Source organism: Oxyura jamaicensis, chromosome 11 (assembly GCF_011077185.1).
Source record: "Oxyura jamaicensis isolate SHBP4307 breed ruddy duck chromosome 11, BPBGC_Ojam_1.0, whole genome shotgun sequence".
Classification (NCBI taxonomy): domain Eukaryota; kingdom Metazoa; phylum Chordata; class Aves; order Anseriformes; family Anatidae; genus Oxyura; species Oxyura jamaicensis.
This window is the reverse complement of record NC_048903.1, coordinates 8,002,219-8,022,239: the sequence shown is the minus strand read 5'-3', so window position 1 is coordinate 8,022,239 and position 20,021 is coordinate 8,002,219. Positions and strand designations below refer to the sequence as shown.

The following is a 20,021-nucleotide window of genomic DNA, read 5'->3' as shown; positions in this document are numbered from 1 at the left end:
ACTGGTTTTCTACGTCTATGAAAACAGCAGAATCAATAACAGTATTGCATAGCTACTAATCTTTACCTGGCCACAACAATATTCAGACAACTGTACATTCTTTGCTCAGAAACATTAAACTTTCCTCAGATCAAACAGACATTCTATTTTCACATTCAACTCACATCTTGGGTCTTTTTTTTCTGCCCGTATCTTTTAGTTTTAAGTCAGTCCCTCACTTTATAGCTTTAATTTTATGGCTTTGGAAAACTTTCCTGTGGTCTCAAACTAACTACTTCAATTCGGCTCAAAATAATACCTTTTACTTAACATGATATGATAGAGCAATTTAACAACTCGTTCTCTTCAAACAGTTAGTTATAGACGATTAATCTTAGTCCTATTAGGTCTGAAGAGTCCCTGAGCTCACAAGTCTATCCTTTCTAGACACCTAAACTAGGATTGGGAATACATGAAATAAATGCCTGAAATGAGATAAAGGCTGCCCAGAACACTTTATACTTCAATCAAATTTGAGTAGCTCGATTTAGGGAAGAGAAAGATTAAGTACAGACAAAGTCACAGTGGTCTCGTGTCTTGCCTGGAGATCTCTTCTGAGCGATCAGATTGGGACTGGCAGTGCTGGCGTGAAATGTCAGTCACGTTAGAGCAAAATAATGGACATGCCTTGTGCCCATGTGCTTTTTTCCATAGGTCTCCACTCGTGGAGCTGTGGTTTCCCTGAGGCTCCCATTACCTTTCAGTCTGCTCTGGTAAACATGCCTGTCCTAGAGAAAGAACTGCTTCCTTGCAAGCTACTTATAGTATTTTATGGGACTTCCTTGCAGGACAATAAAAAAAAAATTATAGGGGAAAATGATTTTTACCAACTGGTAATGATAGCTATCTGAAAGCAGCCTTCTGTTTGTACTCATTCTTATTTGAGCTTAAAAAATAATCACAAAACAAAAAACACTCACCCTCAGAGCAGCTCTAATTGTATTTGCAGCTTTAGGAGACTGCACCAACTGGTAGTAACATGGGGCCTAGAAAAATGCAATCCATTAATATTTAAAACAACCCAAATCTCAGCCTTTTAAAACAGCAGTGTGAAACACATTTTAAAACTATCCTACAACAGTGGCAGCTCAGAGTTTGGTCATTTCTTGCATGTTGTTTGCTGCAGTACAAGTTGCTCATTAGTGTTCTGTGGAAGCACCCTCCGGCAAGCGAACCTCATTGCACCAGACCTCGGGCCCAAGCTATAGTAAAGCCCTGTCCATGCAATCCCTTTCCCGCTATCTTCATTTCTTAGGGCCCTCCTGCAGAACAGCGTCCTGGGCCGCAGGGACTGCCAGGCATGTATAATGTTCCAGCGTTACTCTCACTTTGTCCCAGGGTAAGTCACAGTAAGCTGTCTTCTCTAAGGCTTTCCCTCGCATCCATCTCCTGTCTCTGCCAGGAACTCTGCTAGATGAAACTTCCTCCACAATCCATCACTAATGCTTCAAAAGATCAACAGAGGTTCGGGCTCATGATCTAAAAACATTTTGTTCTACAGAAATACAGGTGCTGCAGTGTTAGGAACATGCCTGAACTGTAGCCTACACAGTAATGTACACCGCGACAGCCTTGCCCAACAGACTACACAACTCTGATTTCTTACGCCCTAGTTATTTTGACAGGGCCCCTGTGTGGGGCTGCCAGCTTATCTGGGCTGCAGAATGGCTTTGCAGTATGTACAAAGGGAGACCAAATGAACGCAAAGAACTTTTTCACTCAAGGTAAGGGGGGAAGTGAATCTGCCCCTTCAAATCTGGAGTATTTTACAGGGTAACAAGTCTCCGACTTGCTTTGTCCTGCTTCCTCCAGCGATTCTCTGCAAAGATATTACTCTCTCGCATCTCAACACATAGCTGTAATTTTACATCACAGAAATAAAAAGCTCCCGTGTTCTGTTAGATAGAATGGTCCACCAGAGGGTGACTATCAATGCCTCTTTCTTTCTTGAATGTCCACAAAAACCCACTGCTCTCACATTAGGGAATGCCTTTAGAAAATACAATAGACTCAGCCTTGGTGCCGTTCCCTTGACAGGAATATTGTACCAATTGCCTTTCATCAGATACCTACATTTGATCTTGACAGATTCAGACCAGCACACACGGATGGCATCAATCCTGTCCCATTCAGGGCACGCCACTGCTCATGCAGCCCTGACAGAAGGACAGCGAGCAGCTGAGCCACAGGACACAGCGCTTGCCGACTTACCCACAGGCAGAACTTTGCAAGAAGAGGACAGCCTTCGCTGCAAGCATTGACAAAAATTCAAAAGTAAATTATTTTTTAAGATGCGTTCATGACCTTTACTTCTTCCTCCATATGACCATTTGAGACCGTGAGCAAAAATGCTTCGAAAAAACAAACTTTAACTAAAGTATTCCCTAAATGTCAATGTCTAACAATAGCATCACTTAGAATTCTTTGGGGAAAATTATTGCATAGAAAATACCAGGAAGGTACACAAATGTGGTATCACATGACTTATGCTCTCTACACAATGTTTTGAGGAATGACAATGGAATGAATAGTGAGAATAACCTTTTTTTTTTTTTTTTTTTTTTTTTCTCCCCTGGAAGAAAAGTGTAAATAATTTTAGATAAATAAATCTTGTGGTATTTTTTTTTTCTTCTGCATCTGACCGCATTTTGACCTGACTGCACCTTCCAGATGCTGAAGATGAAAAGCTCTTTCTTTCCGTGAACAAGAAAACATAGACTTGTCTTTTGAATTGGAATAATCTGTGATAATATAGGTGTACATATATATGAAAAAGGGTTAGCTTAAGACTCTAATTCCTTCCTGAGGGCACAGGAAAACACTCTCAGAAAATGTAGTATGCACATTTTCAAAGCAGGTTAGTCAGGACAGAATTGAGGGTATTGTCCATATTATTTCCTTATACAAGGCTGTTTAGGTCAAAATGAAGGTCCTGCTCTCTGTAGTTATATATGATCATGAGCCGACTGGATTTCTCTTAAATAGGGACCTGAGTTCTTACCTGTTAAAGTGTGTGTGTACTGCCTCAGAGTGAAAAGTTTGTTATAGCAATTTGCATCTTGCAGCAGACTGCAGTATGGAAAGCATGCTCCTGTTTTCATCCTCAGTGGGGAAGGATTTTTTTTCTTTCAAAACACTTGTGTAACTTGTTTTCTTTTTAAATAGTATTGAATCATCCCACCGTTTGACAACAGCTGAAAGGTTTAAGGGTGAGATTGAGGTTTAACAGCAGGTGTGTAGCCCAGTTTTATGTTTTCAGCAGTAACATTTTAAGTACTGTGCTATACAACCACTACATTGCTTTCCTTATTGCCACCTGATACGGACACTTTAACAGCAGCAAGGAGGGATGAATGCTACAGCAACAGCAAGCCACAGAGAAGGTATCACTTGTGGCTCTTCGTCCAAGATCTTGTCAAACCCCTAGCTGGGCACCAAGCTCACTCTCACTCATTTGCATAACAGTCTTCCAACATTTCTGAATCGCCTACATTCAACAGAGGCAGAACATACCTCAAATAACAAACATTATCATCTATTTTTTTTTGCACTACCCAAACTGTGGGGGGAAAAAAAGTCAAAAACTTGGGGGAAAAAAAAACAGCAAAATCTTTCATAGTCAATGCTCTCCTCTTCAAATTGTCTAATTGCAGTTATGTCAATAAACCCATACCTTGCATTCATGGTCTCCAAACCAGCTGAGAGATCTGCTGATGTGTCTGACTGGATCTCAACTGGACCACCTATATGAACATAAGAGAAATAGACTGGTTTATTTGGGGTATTTCAGAAGATATTCAACAGCATGCTTTGCTTGCTGGCAGGGAAATTTCACCTGCTGCAAACTCACTGCTGAGTACCAAGGACTGGATGCCCAGCTGCGCTGCCTCGTGCACCTGTACACTTCCTTGTGAAATTCACAATATATGCAATTTAAAGCCTAAGTGACAAGTACTGAATACATTTAAAAATTATACTACTTATATATGATATAAATACATTAAGTCAGTCAGCCTGAGTATAAACAACTCTTTCAAACAAATATTTCTATGTTGCAAAAAGCACTGCCCAGCTAAAGTAATTTATCCATTTGTTGATCCTTATTTTAAACGTTGAGCCCTAACTCTGGGGATTTGTGCTTGCCGTCATTTCCTACTCCTTCAGCCACTTCTATAAAGATTATTTTATTGACAATATGAGCAAGGAATAACCTTCACTTTAATAACCACTTTCACCTATAAAAAATGTGCATCTTATGTCTCAGGTAAGACAACTTTTGTTCTGCACTGTATGTAGTGAACTCTCGATTAGAGGTTAGGAGAAGCACAGGAGAGCCACCCAAGTGGTTCCGCCCAGGACTGGCACAGTACCAACAGCGTTGGGGCTTTTGCTGAGCAGAAGTAGCCACATGATTTTGGTACTTCAGAAACTATTACATTTATGTTAACTTCAATTATATGTTAAATGTATAAAAAATCAAATTAGGTAACCTAACAGAAATGAAAGGAAGTATTGCTGTGCTGCACAAGGCACGTTACACTTTGTTCTTCATAATGTTTATTTGTATGTCTAATTACATATGGAAATAAATTCCGTTGGAGTCAATGACACACTACATGGGTCAGTTGTTCAAACAACTAGACTTACACTAAAATCAGGAAGGAGACTTAAATGGGTGTATTCAAAACTCAGAAGCTTTAAAATCTTTGTCAGGAATGATTTGGGTGTTTAGGAACCTGATTTTGGAAACCTATTTGCCTCCCACCACCTACCAAGATGAGCTGGTTTTTAAAACAGAACTCTGTCAGTTGATGTTTTTGGCAATGCTACTCTCAGACTCCCTTCAGTGCCTTATCCCTCTTTGTCATTTTAGAAATTTCACAACCTTACAACCAGAGGAAAGAACAGACACTTTGGCAATTGATAAAATATTCACGAAACATTATGACAACAATGTATAAAACCAACTAACTACCCCAGGACTGTCAGGCAAGTAGCCTATAAATCATGCAGGCATCTTGCTGCATCTGTTCAACAGACATGAAAAGTAATAAATTGCTCAAAGAATAGTTAGCAAATTCTTACAGGACTGTAAAAGTAAAGGCATTATTTTCACTGCCAGTGGTTTAAATACAAGTTAAATTATTTCAGACTAAAAATCAATTAATCTCAGATCTTATCTAGAAAAAAATAATAATAAAAAAAAAAGTTTGTCAGCAGGACCATAAAGGCACATCTGCTTGGCTGAATATTCCTGCCTTCACCAGCAACTAAACACCTTCAGAACGTGGAGCTCCAAAGGGAAGCTCCTCATTTCTTTGGCTGCTGAATATTACTTGTAACCTCCCCGGGTACATTTACACCTCGCAGCAACTCTCCCACGTACAGAATGCTATTTGCTTCCTAAGAATGACTGGTCAGACTTTAAAATCCAGCTTTTCACAGGATCTGTTGATGCTAGCCAAAGCTGCCAGCAGTTCCAAATTGTCCTAGCTCTAACGAGTGTCAGTCTTCACTGGGTGTGGGGCCGGCATGCAGGAGAGGCTGGCAGTCCTTGCCACCTCGCATTACTCATCCGAGAGCAGGTAGCGCACGCCTGAAGTCTAAACAGGCAACGAGAAACAGGCCTCTGCCGAGAACTCTATAAACAGGCTTTCAGTCTCCCATTCCTTAGAAACATTAAGATCTAATAAAGCATACTTGCAAATACTGATGACATAATGAAACAGAAAGTGGTAAAAGAGCTTCTTGAACAGCTACCACATTATCACCTGCCATATAAAACCACTCAGTCGGCAATGGAAAAAAAAAGTAAATATGCCCCAGTCAGGATTCAGCATGAGTGAAGACAACAAGGCAGGATAGGTATATATTAAAAAGATAACACATTACAGTTGAGTGGACTACAGATTTTGTGACCTCTAACCTTTATGTTATAAATAACAAACCCCAATAATGTACTACATGGTTAATTAAAAATACACTGTCCACAATGAACAAAAACCAACAACATGCTACAGCCTATTAAACGAAATGATGATTCTGAATTGTAATTGCTTTATAGACCACTGAATTAGAAAGTGGAGAGAAGAGACTTATCACAGATGATATTTGAGATCATTAGTAAAATTTAATTATTAAAGAGATTTACCTCTGAAAGCTAAGGCTATTTCTCTATTTATATACACTTTGTGTATATACACTTTTTTTTTTCATACACTAAATTATTAAGAACAACCATCATCAGCCCCACATAAGCCTGCTGGAAATACTTTATGTGCTCTTAACCACCTTAATGAGTTGAATGTAGTCCTGTGGGGTCTCATTCGGGAAAGCATATGACTCTATCTTAAGCCCCACTGGGACAAGCCCTCAGCTGACATACATCACGTTTATGGAGCTTCAGCACCCACCTCAGTGGAACTTAAATACCTTCTCAGTAGATTATTGAACAAGGTTATTAAAAACAAATTAAAAGCAATGTCCCTGAAGCTGTCATGTAGCATTGACAACACAGAAATGAATATTTGTAAGCAGAATTTCATTGTAATTATTTTTATGCAATATGAACATTCCATGTCATATGTTAATGGTACTGTGCACCAAATAGTACAGAAGCAAAAATTTTCAGTCCAAGGTAACACAGCATTTCCTAAAATATCATGAATGGTCCTTGTGGTTGCGCAGTCATTTAGTTGGCGATCTTGTTTTGTTGCCAAAACCATCAGGACAATATAAAATGGTTTCAGAAAAGTACCTTACTTAATTACACAGTAATCTAAAACAAACCCAGAAGAGTATATTTGATTTATTCTAATTGTTTATAGATACTATTTGTATCTTGTCTGAGGCAACCACAGGATTTTATAGGGATAGTGGTAAAAAGGAAAGCAAGATCTGCAAACCCTGTAAGTAATTTTCTAATAATTCACTTGCAGCTTCTATTGCCAAGAGCTGATCCAAGTTTTATGCACGGTTCTGCCCATGTTGACATCAACCACTTTCCTTAGATGCCACGTAAGGGTCACAACAATGTGGGAACAAGAGGAAGCTACAGTTTCACCCCAGCTTTTACCAGCTGGTCTGCACAAACTTCTCACACCATCCAAGGGTGCAGAATCCAGTCCAAGCCTTTCCTAGAAACACACAGGCAGGACATCCTTCTCAACTGGTGGCACTGTTTCTTGCTGCAGTCTACTCCATTTTGTTTGCCTTCTTGCTATGCCTTTTGGACCATAAGTTTCTCGGTACACAATTTTCACACATTCTGTTTTCAAACTGCATAGAGAAATGGGGTTTAACCTCTTTCTGATCACAGTGCAAATGTTAAATAAATCAGTCATACTGCATTACAAACTGGATTTGTTTTCCATTTCACAATATTGAAATATTGCGAAACATAAAAATATATTAAAATATATTTAGAAAATATAAATATATTGTGAAATATAGAAATATAGTGATATTTTGAAAGAAACTACCTTTAGGTGTTGCATTTATATAGAATCTACTGCAGTGGGGTCCTGGGATAAAATTGGGGTTCCTATGCTCAGACCTGAAACATTTAATGATTTCCACTGACTTCTGCCCCTGTTCCAGATTGCTTCCAGAATCTTGCTTTTGAACATTAACGTGTACCGATACCAGTTCAAACAACATAAGATAGTTGATTGCATCTTAAGCTGTTAAATCTCACCAGGCAGAACCAGCTATATTTCTTGTAGCTGCATTTCCTGTGAAACATGAAGCCTTTCTTTTTTTTCATAGGCTCTTATCAAAAAGTTTATTCCTATCATAGACAAGACCAAGTGTATCTAAAATGATACTGTAAGCACTGCAGTATATACATTACAGGCCAGGTTTGACATATTCATTTCTAATGCATCATATATCGCTGGTGGATAGCTCATAGTTTCTTTCTCTAGTGTTCAGTTTCAGGCAAACAAATTTCTGCCTTAGGCACTTTGGTAAACTAGAAGCAGCTCCAGCATGCCCCCATCTATAACTGCCATAAAACATTTTGTAACATCTTTCTCAGGATGGTTTAGTAGAAAGGCTTACGGAGCGCCTAGCTGTCTCTTTCACTTCCCAAAGACAACTATCTCACATCCAGCACGTATTATGCTGATTCTGCCAAAGACATTCAAAGTCAAGATTCTGGGGGGGGAAGGAGTGGTGGTGGTGGTTTTTTTGGATACAGGACAGCTAATATTCACAGAGGTAGCGCCACTCCTCTGTGCAGGGGTTAGCTCCTGGCTTGGGTTCTTTGTCTGAAGGCCAGGAGAAAACACCAGAGGTGACTCCCAGCCCTAGACAGTTTCCTTTGCTTCCCTTCTGCATTACCGCCTGGGCTGGAGATCCTCCCTCGGCATGGCAGGCTGAGGCAAGGGGAACTTGCATCGTCCTGCTCCGTTCCACTCAGCTGTACTTGGGAAGTGGGCAATTAGCAGCTGCCTCAAAGACCTTTTCTGCTTTTTCCTCTTCTACAGATGGGCGCACTTGGCTCTTATTTAGATAGAAATCATAGCAACATTTTACAGGGAAGGTGGGCAATTGCAAACAAACACTTGTCAAGTGTGCGCTGGCATGAGCGCACAATGGCAGTAAGAAGTAATGGTGGGTACAGAGAGAAATTAAGGGCATAGTTTTCTCATGCATTATCGGATCAGAATGTGTATCTGAACGGTATATATTTTCATGCAAACTACTTACAAGTACATTCTGGTCCCCTGTAAGCTAGTATTTCCCCCTTTGAGCTATGTATTATTAGCTACCTGTGAGCACATATATTTAATACAACTAGATCTTTAAACAGGAGATCCATTACCTGGCCACCTGTCTTTCCTCCAGGAGGCTCTCTGTGACATTTTAGCTAGAAGGAGCAAGGTATGAAGCTATTACTGTACGCCTAGAATAGCTTGGCTGCCAGGCTGTATCTTTGTAAACCATCAGTTTGTGATACTTGGTGCTCTATACACGGGCATTTGTACCACGGCATGGTGAAGATTTTGTCTTCTTCCAAGCCTTCTGGAAATTCTTTTTCACTTCAGTCTTGACTTTCCAACCAAGTTTTAGAAAATGGCAACAACAGATTCAAGTTCCACACACTCCCCATTCCTCTTAAACTTAAGGTCTCCTGAAGGAATGGCATAAGTAACCAGTCTGGGATCAGAAATTATCTTCATTGGCCACGGTACATTTGCATGAGCATACTGGCATTTTCCTAGATTTACTTGCAGCCAGTTTCCACTTTATTCCTGTAGACAATAATGTTCACTTTCCTCCTCAAATCCTCAAAGCATGTTTGAACTGGCTTTCCTTTCCCCAGAGTTTTTAAGAAGTGCAAATATATTATGTCTGGCCAACGCCAGCCATTGATCAGCACTGATTGAGCAAGTATGAAGCAAACTTGGAACAACTTTGTATCTCTCTGGCAGACAAAGGTCAGAATTTCTATTATAATCCTCATTATTTATTACAATTAAATGAATTTGTTAATACTGCCAAAGCTCAAGTTGTTTAACATAACTAATTAAGCAAGTAACAGACTTCTATCCACTGGCAAAACATTGTTTCTCAGGCTGCTTGTGTGTTACATTAGTTAACTGTTTCTACAGCAGACTTCTAGGAAGTACAAGCAAAGCAGAGGAATTACAGAATCTAGCAGCATCCGAAGCATCTGTCAGTGGAGGTAGAAATGCAGCACACAATGGGGATGTGTACCTGAAGCCCAGGTAGTGTTTTTCTTTTGCACAAGGAAGAAAATACAAGTTACTCTTGGTATGATAACAAGACGTCCTTTTGAAATGCAGGCTATCTTCTGCTGAGACACAGAAAGAACAAAATGGTTGGAGCAGAGGAGGTAAAATGCTGTGCTGCTGTGCTGCTGTGCTGCCCTCTCCTATCATTTTTGGCATGCAGCTGTTTCCGTTTATAACTCCAAAAGGTGTCTAATTCCCTATAATTTCAAATGGTATTTATTGCATAGAGGAAGGGAGAGAAGTCACTTTGTTGTTTCGATATTATGGATCAGTTAGAAGAGGAAAGCCTCAATACCCCTGCAGCTGAATGACGTCCCAAGGCCCACAGACTGCTGAAACCAAGCCCTGAGGCCAGACACTGCCTTCCTCCCTGCTCTGTGCTGAGGGACACGAGGCAGATGAGACATAACCGGGTGTCTGCAGCACTGCAGCTCAGGGAGGCACAGCTGAGGGCATGTGGAAGAGCCGGGGCAGCTGCTGCTTGTGGCAGGGCTCCAGCCAGCTGGGCAGATTTGGGCAGGCTGAACAAGCCCACCGCAGCTGCCTGCCCCCTGGACAGGGCGAACTGGCAGAGCTGCTGGCAAGAGACACTGCTTGCTGAACAGTGTGGTGAAGAATTTCATGTATGGGTTTTGGAAATACTAGTCCAGGTTCAGAAAACAGACTGTAAGGTCTTCAGGCCAGGGACCATCTGTCTGTTCTGTATTTAGCAAGGGGGGGTGTCTTATTTTTTCACCAAGTTGTTGGGCACTGCTGCAATAAAGTGAGGTTGGTAAACACAAAGATCCTACTTTCAGGAACGGAAGCCTGAGGAACAGAATGGATGACAATTTTACCTGCAGAGAGAGGGCACAGCAAGGACTAGCTCCCAGCAACGCAGGTCACTTCTCTATGCAGCATGTTGTATGTTCCCAAAACAAATACACTTGCTATTGCTTTAACACCCTACTCACTGGCAAGCATCCTTCAGGACTGCACCACAGTTTAGGGTAATTTCTTTTATGCTATGAAAATGGAGAAAGTAAAAACAATAGCAATAGCCTTCCAACCCCGCCGAAGTATAAATAGAGGCATTTAACTTAAATACAAAACAAAAAGTGTGACTTCTGCACCAAACCCATCAACTCAGCCTTCCTTTAGACCTTGCCTATAATAAATGGTTGGATTAGTTGGGAGATCAGGGAAGTTAGAAATGAATCATTCAAATGAGAAAAATCATTAAGTTCTAATTACAGCAGGGTTTTGCAGAATATGCATTGGAGCTGGTAGTTTTTCATTGATATGGCAATGAATGTTCCATACAGCATAGCTAGGACTTTCCCACTAATTAATTAGGTGTAATTCCAGGAACTGTCTACAAAATATGTTTCCCCAAAGTATCCTTTGGTTCTCCAAATGGAGCCATAGTTCTATTTTGCTGACCCTGGGAATCACATAGGGTCCTAAGCACTCAAAGTGCTGAGTGATGAGCACCCGATACATTATATTTGTGAAGATTGCTGCTGGTAGTTCCTATTCCTACCTCCCCTTGAGGTTCTACAAATAAATATTCCAAACCATCCTCTCTCCTTTCCAAGATTTGTTAGAGCCTCCTCCTCCTTTTGAAGGTTACTGGCTTACTCCTTTCCCAGGAACATCTATCAGCTCATGGCTGAAAGTCACAGACATTTCACCCCCTCGTCCACCTTACCTTGCCGAGAAGGGCTGTGAACAAAAAATAGCTGGAAGAGCACCAAAGCCTGTGGGAGTGATCATGTGGTCCGTTTTGTCCTCTGAAAAATCACAGTTGGCTCTGGACAGAGACCAGGAATAAAGGGCACCCGTAGGAGGCGTCCTGTCCTCAAGTGCTCACCCATAAATGGTGGATTGTGAAAGAACGCCAGCGCCAAGCAACGGGTAAAATGTGTTGCCTGCAGTGCCTTCCCTGAGCAACGCACCCTGCCCGCTCAGCACGGGGCTACAACTGGATGCTACAGAACAGCCTCACAAGCTATCCAACACTGATCCAACCAAACCAAACACACCACTATGTTCTGAGTCCCACCCCTGCACATTAGTTACCTCCATTTACAGCCTTTACTCCTCCATTTACTTAGGCATCTCTAGCACAGTTATATGGAAACTGCCAGCCTTTTTTTCAATAAACTCCTAAAAGTTTACTGCAGAAGGACTAAGACCATCCCTGCCCATGCTGTAAACTGTGGCACTGTCCTTACAGCTGCTGACTACAAGCAAGGCCCTGACACCACTGGGCAGCCTGGTGATGATCCCTTCGGACTGAAGGGGGACTGAACCTTCATCCTGGCTCAATTCTCTATCACCAAGCTACTCAGCCGGCTGTTTTCCATCATGTCCTACAATGCCACAAGCTAACCAAGCGTGCACTGCAAATACCTACAGAGTTGTACTCATGCAAAGGGAGATACCTGACCCGTGAATTCCGCCCAACAAATTGTCAATAAAGCAATCCGAGGCCTGTCCCCAAATCCTTAGGTACCCAAAACACGCATCTGATTTTTCATTTAAAAAGAAACTAAACAACTCCCAATACAGCAACTGAGCAACGGTTCAACACGCTACATTTGGAATATACAATGTTCTTATGTGTTCTTACCATTTTTGTGCATCTAGCCCATAGGATTATTAGAACATAGTCCTCGATATCTGGATCTTCAAAGAGTAAATGTGTTTATGAAGAATGGGCTGTTACGCAATCTTCTGACAAAGAAGCATCTCTTTTACTTTTATTTTTGGTACCAGTCTTCTCTGAAGATTTTGATATAAGAAAGGAGAGAAGGAAGATTTCAGTTTTAACCTGAAGTGGCTGAAGAATTATTTACTGCTCTGGTCTCTCACTGTATGAGAACTTTTAACATTTTAGCTGGACAATTAGACACACTGCACTAAATGATAATCCTCTAAAATCATGAGATGGGAAAGGAAAGGACAGCAAACCTACCATTTATCTTCTGCTAGCACATCACATTACTGGGAACAGTAAAAAAATCCTAGCTAAGCACACAGTAATATCAGATCTCTGAAAGTCTGATTTGCATTGAACTCTCCTCCACACCTCACATTTTGCCAGAAATATGGGGGGGGGGGGGGGGGGTGGAGATAGTTTTCAACCAGGGTAAGAAATGGGCTGGGGGTAGGCTTCTGCAGTGCGTGAGGAGTTGGCCTGTGCTTTAGCATGTGTTTGTAAGCTTTGTGATATTGTTCAGGGCAATAGTAATTTGGCAGCTGCTTGTTGTCTGGTTTTGGCCTCTGGCAAATTCTCACCTGGGGCACTGGTTAGGGGCTAAAATTGAGCAACAGACAGTAGTCTTCCAGAAGCACGTTTTGGAGCAGTAGCAAGTGGCCCCTTGGTGGTCATTTGCCTTGGGTTAAGAATTGGATTAGGGTTTAGGCTATGGCTGTGTATATCTTCTAGATCAGAGTGACAGTACAGGTTTTGAAAGGCTCGGGAAAAGATTTGGGTAAAGCCCCAGCATAAAAAGAAAGGCTTCTAACACCTGACTTTTATTACCTGTTAAGGTTTAAATTTGCAAGCCCTGTTTAGGCTGGGGAGAATCATAACCATACTGAAAGTTGCAGATTCCTTGTGCTTCTTAAACACAGGATAACAGTGAACAAGTTTATAACAAGAGATTAGAACTTAAAATGGTTTTAAAAATTTGTTTCAATACCACCATGGAAAATTATCTTCTCCATGCAATTTCTAATAAGACTACAGATATACTCTGATTATTTGTTTCCCCCAATATTATAAATGAACCCGTTAAGAAGATTCTGGCTTCCAGCTGTTAGGGCAAAGGAGTAAAATAAAATGGATGGAAGAGCATTCCATTAATCTAAGTCGTCCAGAACAGCCCCTGCCAGGCTGAAGGCATCTCCCTCCTGCTTGCAGCCCCACATGCAGCATTCTGTAAATTGGTTCACGGCAATTTCTAGAAAAGGAGTGGACGTTAAATGTCAGTTAACTGACAGCTAGCAAACGGCCCACATCTTGCCTCAGTTAATATGAAAACTGTCAAATTAGGCAAGGGAAGAGATCAACTTCTATTTAGTGAAGGCAAGAAACTGGAGAAGATAGAAACTGGAGGAAACTAATTTATTAGTCTCTGATACATGATGGTGTTTTATGAATTTGTTCAAAGTTACCAGTGTAGGACAGGTAAGCTTACTGTTCACAAAAAGCACGGGGCTCAGTAATAGCACTTCTTTCCTGTACTTCCACGTGTCACTAGGAGTAGCGATTGAAGGAATAAAGCCCAGATTTTACTTATTCAAAAATCTTCCTTATTTTTTTGGTTTGTTTTCTGAAAGACTAATCTATTTTATCTATGTAATCCATTTTAAAAAACAGGCTCTGGACACAAATTAACGTTTTTTTCCCCAGAAACATGGCTGGTCAAGAGCAATGACACTATAATATATGAGAGTTCAGCCAGCTTCTCTGCTTCAAACGCATCAAATTTTTTTTGAGGACATCTTAATCTTGTCAAAACAATCGAGCAGCTAATTCAATTCGAGCAAGGCTTCTGATATACAGTGGATAACATTCTCAGCTGGTGTGGATTTATATTGTTTCAGTGCAGTGGTTTTGCTGCAGCTGAAGTCTAAACTCAGCGTGTTTAATAGAAGAAGAGAAAATTCAAACACTGTTTCCAGCTAGCTGTCTTGCAGGACCTCAAATGATAGAAAATCAATTCATCCCTGGGCAAAACCCGCTCTTGTGAGCTGCCATCCTGTTTTGTTTCAAGTGAAAATAATATTGATGTTGATAACACCCACTAGGTTGACATAATCTAATAGTCAGTTTGTTGCTAGTCAGAAATGTCACCTTAGCAAATAAAATGCCTTAAACCACCGCCTGGCAAAACCGTAACAAACTGCTGGAGACCATTAATTCAAATTTAAGGCCTAGCATTACAGGTTGACAAGACCGACTTGCTGAGGAAAAGCACCACAAATACAATTCCCTCATTCCAATCATTCATCTTACATATATATAAATAAAAATCAAGTTATTTACACTTCTGCTAATAGACACAGCCCAAGCCTTACAACACCGCTTATCTGGAACTGAGGATCTCGCCAACAATTCTTCCCTCCTGCAAATATATTTTCTCTGTATATACACTCTTTATATAAACACATCATATAAAGAATGTAAATGTGTGCTTTACTAGATCCACTGTCCCAAATTGTTCGTGCATGGAAAGGATGAGCTGCAGGACAGCACCCATCTCCAGCCCAGAGCCGGTTTTGGCCAAGGGATGCAGGTGGGCAGCAGCAGTGCCCCGGCAGACACTGCTGCCCTTGAAGGAGGGCTACGCTAGGGCAGCGGGCAGCCTCAGGCTGCAGTCACTTACCCTAATGCTTCGGGCTAAACACCAGCCCCGCAGGAACTGATCCATGTTCACAACAGGCATCCCAACATCAAGAGCTGGGTGGACCTCTGTAGGCCACAACAGCCCTCTCTACCCAGTTTGAAGCCATCACCACATCTCTTTTCAGCCCCTGGCTCACAGTGGGCAGTTCTGCCAGCCCCGGTCCTACTGAAAACATCTGCTGGGTCTGATCAAGGAACTGCACCAATCACTGCATGTGCCGGGACTCCCATGGTAAATGCATTCTTTTCCCTTTCTTGTTTCCCATAACTAACCAATTCCAACTCGTGTAGCCAAGCGCGGTTATCATCCCCAACTGCAAGCTGCCAGTGACAGAGCGCTTGGGTCACCACAGCCTCACAGCGTGTGGCACTGCAAGGAAGCAGCATGCAATGCCTTCTGTCCTCCAGCAGCAAGGAAGAACACAAATTTACACAAATACAGTTGGGAGCTACCTCAGTGACACCTAAGATCTGCACACAAATGGGACGTGTTCACTTAACACGGTACCTTGAGCATGCTGGCCATATCATCAGCTTTCACATTATAAACAGATACATATATAAATATATACACACCCACCCCAAAAAGTGTCTTGGAAAAACACTTGGAAATTTTTTTTTTCCTTTGGTTCAATAGCACGACAAGTGCCCTTTATGAAGCAACTCCACTTGAGATATGGCAGCAGGGAATTAAAGCTAAATTAACACTAAAATTGACCCAGCAAAGCTTAGTCTATTACAAAACTGTACACTCATGTGAAACACTTCCTTTGAGTTCACTCAGGACCCCTTTGTGGTGTCCCACCCACTCGCTGCAAATAGATACAGATGCTCCAGCAAATTTTATGAGCTGTTAGATCACCTTAAAAACTTGGAGGCCTGTGTTTACATAATTTAGAGAAAAAAATTGACCCATAATATGTCTTAAATATGAGTAAAACGTTAGGAGTATAACTACAGATTGAAATAACAATTCCCTAAAAGAAAAAGCAAACCATCAGAAACAGTGATCACAACAAGAATCCTGGGAAGCCAATCTTTTTCTTTGCTTTTACATTATTTAAGGTTAAAGTGAAAAATAACAACCTACTGCCTCAATAACACAACTGTAAATTTTCAATTAAGCATCAGCTTTACCACTTGTTTTATTTAAGCATTGCTCCAAGCATCATCACAACACTGATCATTCTCATGATTGCTGGGAATGTCAGAAGTTATTTCAAAACCAGACAGTCCTGAAGTGGTGCTGATTTGGTTAGCCAACAAAATCACATTCAGCAAAGCATGTATACCTTCAGCTGTACCCTTAAGTCAGCAGTCTGCAGGGCTAGGGGCATGTTCCAAATAAATCCTTTCACTCTGGTGCAAACTGCTGGATCAAACTGATCACATACTGCATTTTCTTCAAACATGATAATAAAATGTCATAACAGACATAATCTGTGCAGAATCTGCAGCAGGAGCAGAGGAAGGAGACTTCACAGGACTGACAGGATTATTTGCACAACAAAGTGATACCTGTTAATCATTTTTGTATATAAAAAGATAAAGTTCTGCAATGGCCAAAATGCTTTGTTAACATTAAGAAGCACCTCACCAACTGTTGTATGGCAGCCGCTCTACCATAGAAAGTGCAAGTTGAGCAGAATAGCAGCTGGTGAGGCTGCTGAAAATCTGGAACTAGTGAATGTGTTGGCAGTTCTTCCTACAGAGCAGAAGTTTTAAGAAAAGATTGCATTGCATACTTAATTTCCTTTAGCCATAACAACCAAGTCAACTGATTAACTTGATTTCGCTACCTGCACTGTACTCCTATTGCTCTGCACAGGCAGGTTCAGGAGCTCACGCGCTGGAGCAGAGATTAGAGACAAACCCAGGGAATCCGCAGACCCCAGCTGCAGCGCTCACAGCGCATTTTCAGCTCCTGTGCTGAACAGAGTGATCCTCTGAACAGATGACACCTGTACAGCCTGCAAGCTATATAAGCTACAAGCAATTGTTCTGAAGTCTTGTGAGTTATATGAGTAGATTTTAAATGAACAATGCAAGCAGATTCAAGCCCACGTTACAGAGGAGCATCCTAAAACAATTCACATTGCTGCATCCTTGGCAAAGATTTTTTTTTCTCCCCTCTTCAGGATGCTAGGAAAAAAAAAAAAAAAGTCTGTCCAAAGTGTGATTTTCCCAGTGCTGCTGAAGGTACCTATTAGATGGGCTGATCCAGGAAGACAGAGGAAGAAGTTCCAGGATTTAACATAATGTTCAGAAAGGGACAAATACGTGCTTTCTTTGGTAGGGCTTGGAAACATGTAATGGAAGTTGTCAGCTCATAATAATAGATATTGGCACTTAGAAGAAATCATACTGAAAGAAAAACATGAAATAGATCTACTGGGTATAATTTACAAATAAACAAGCAAGCAAGCCCCACTATTTTTCTAATCATGTTTCTGAATATTGATTTTCTTTCATGAAAAATTTGCCAGGATATAGAAATCCAGCCAGACTCTTAGGAAATGTTCAATTGTTTTCAATCCAATGTTTGAAGTCTTCTTCCAGTTGCCTATTCACATAAGAATAACAGTTTCATAATGAAAAACAGTTTATACTCTGTAAGGCTTAATGTGCGCCAGTTCATAACACTTCTTAAATATTTCCCACATCGTTGTCAAACACTGCTTTTTACTTTCCCAAAAGAAAAAACCAACGTACTTTAGGACTGAAAGTATGTGGAAATTCTAGCTGGTCACTGCATATGCAAACAAGCCTGACACTTCCAGCAGCCACAGCTTTGCTCATGCGCTCCATACAGGTGTGTCAGCATTTCTGCCCAGCAAACAAGCCTCCGTGCCTACAGGTGGAGGACACAGAACTGCACGCTACAACAGGGCAACCATTCTGTCATTCACTGTTTGTGACGATCTAAAATGAAAAGCTGAGTTATTTGCATCTTTATCTGTGAGATTCAGCTTCTAAAATCACATTGAATTTGGCCCCGTATGTGCACCAAAGATGATCAACCACAGAAATAAAGCTTTAAAACAGTGTTGACTTGGCTACGAGTAGAGGGCACACCCGTAGTTCATTTATATAAATGAATTTTAGCTCCCTCTTTGGAAGCGACATTGAAAAGGTGACAATGTCAGAAAGACCAGATATCCTCCAGTCCTGTGATTTGCCATTTGTGCCCACAGCCTGGTTGATGTAACCACGTGAAACACGGCAATCAAACACGGGGCAATGCACTGTTATTCCAAAAGATGCAAGAATAGTAAGTAAATACTAACAGTATTAGTAATAGTAAGTAAATACTAACAGTCAGTTTGTCTTCTCACCTAATTAGTTACCTTCATTTGATATTCTGGAACCGTATGTTATTCTCTAGTTAAGTGGGATCTGATAAAACTGAAATTCATCAGATAATTAAAATACTGTAATCTCCTTAGGAAAATAAAATATGCCTCTGTCCCCCCTTTTTAATTACTATATTTTGCCCTTTTAGGTCTTTGCATGCTTTGAATATTTTTTGCATGATCAGAAGATGATGGCATTTATGAAATACTGTGCATCTTTTCAGCTTTGACAAACTACTGTGCTCATGTTCCTCAGCTTCCCATTTTAATTGCAACTTTTTCCATACTAAATACAACTAAGCAATCTCTTGAGACAAGCAGTCTTTCAAATGTCACTACACAGTACAAGAGATGCCCTTAAGTTTCATCACAGAACACAGTGATTCCGTTTTGAAACTCTAGTGACCACTGAAGTTGTTTCCCCTCCTTATCCTCCTTCAGTTTACATCAAATAACCAGTGTCTGAAAACAAGCTCCTGTCCATTCTTCTGCTAGCAGACTCAGTGATCCCGGGGGCTCCTACATCCTGTATTTGATTTGCAGTTAACAGAGTGGGCTATTACTTGCACTCTGTTCTTTCCAGTAATTGCAGAAAGTGGTGAACACTGGTGGTGAAGTGGAGAAAAGCTTTCCTTAGTGCTTTTGGTGAGATCAGAAGTCTATAGGGTAAGACACTGGCTCTTGTTTGGTGAGATTCTAACTTGCAGAGTAACTTTGTGAAACCTTGGGGGTTAAATAGAGCAGATTTCATTTCTGTACAGAGTCCTTGTCTCATCTGATGATCCCATTCAATGATTTTACTGTACAGCACCATGAGAAGCAGTAAGCAAAATGAAATGGAAGATGACTACTACAGCCTAATTAAATGAAAACTACATAATTCAAAGCAGCTCCTAATGACAGTAATTCTTATAAAAAGTGAATTGCTGCATTCAAGAATTTTTGTACTAATCACTTGTGTTGACCAGTCTTACTATGGTGATCCAGCAGAGGCTAGTAGGTTGTTGGGAAATGATTATGTAGGCTTTCCTGAGCAAAAACTATGTTTTTTGTTTGTTTGTTTGTTTGTTTGTTTTAATTAAATAAATACAGCTGTAAATGTGTGATGTTCTCCACACCACCCCTGGCTACCTGCTGCCATCCAAGGTCCCAGGGGGGCTGCTGTTAGTTATGCCAGCTCAATGGACTGCGGTGATCTCCAGAGATCCCTCCAGCATGTGCAGCCAGAGCAGCTACCTGTGCCATACAGATCCTTTGAAAGACTGTTACAGGGCTAAAATACATACACGGTCAGAGTTCTTTGTGTTTGTAAGTGTAACAATACCTATATTCTTAAAAATCAGATTATCTATTGATACATTTCTGCATTAAGACCTTCAGCATCATACTTACTCCTTACCTTAAGCAGTTCCTTACTTAAGAGTCACAGAATCACAGAATTTCTAGGTTGGAAGAGACCTCAAGATCATC

General features: G+C 40.9%; 1 long non-coding RNA gene across 2 annotated transcripts in view; it reads right to left on the bottom strand.

Annotated features, from left to right (window-relative positions):
• LOC118172738 overlaps positions 1–20,021 on the bottom strand; it is a 273,272-nt gene that overhangs the window by 51,494 nt on the left and 201,757 nt on the right. For both annotated transcript variants that reach the window (XR_004753842.1, XR_004753841.1), the window contains one exon: positions 3,713–3,782. This is a non-coding gene — a long non-coding RNA (uncharacterized LOC118172738). The remainder of the gene's footprint in view (positions 1–3,712; positions 3,783–20,021) is intronic.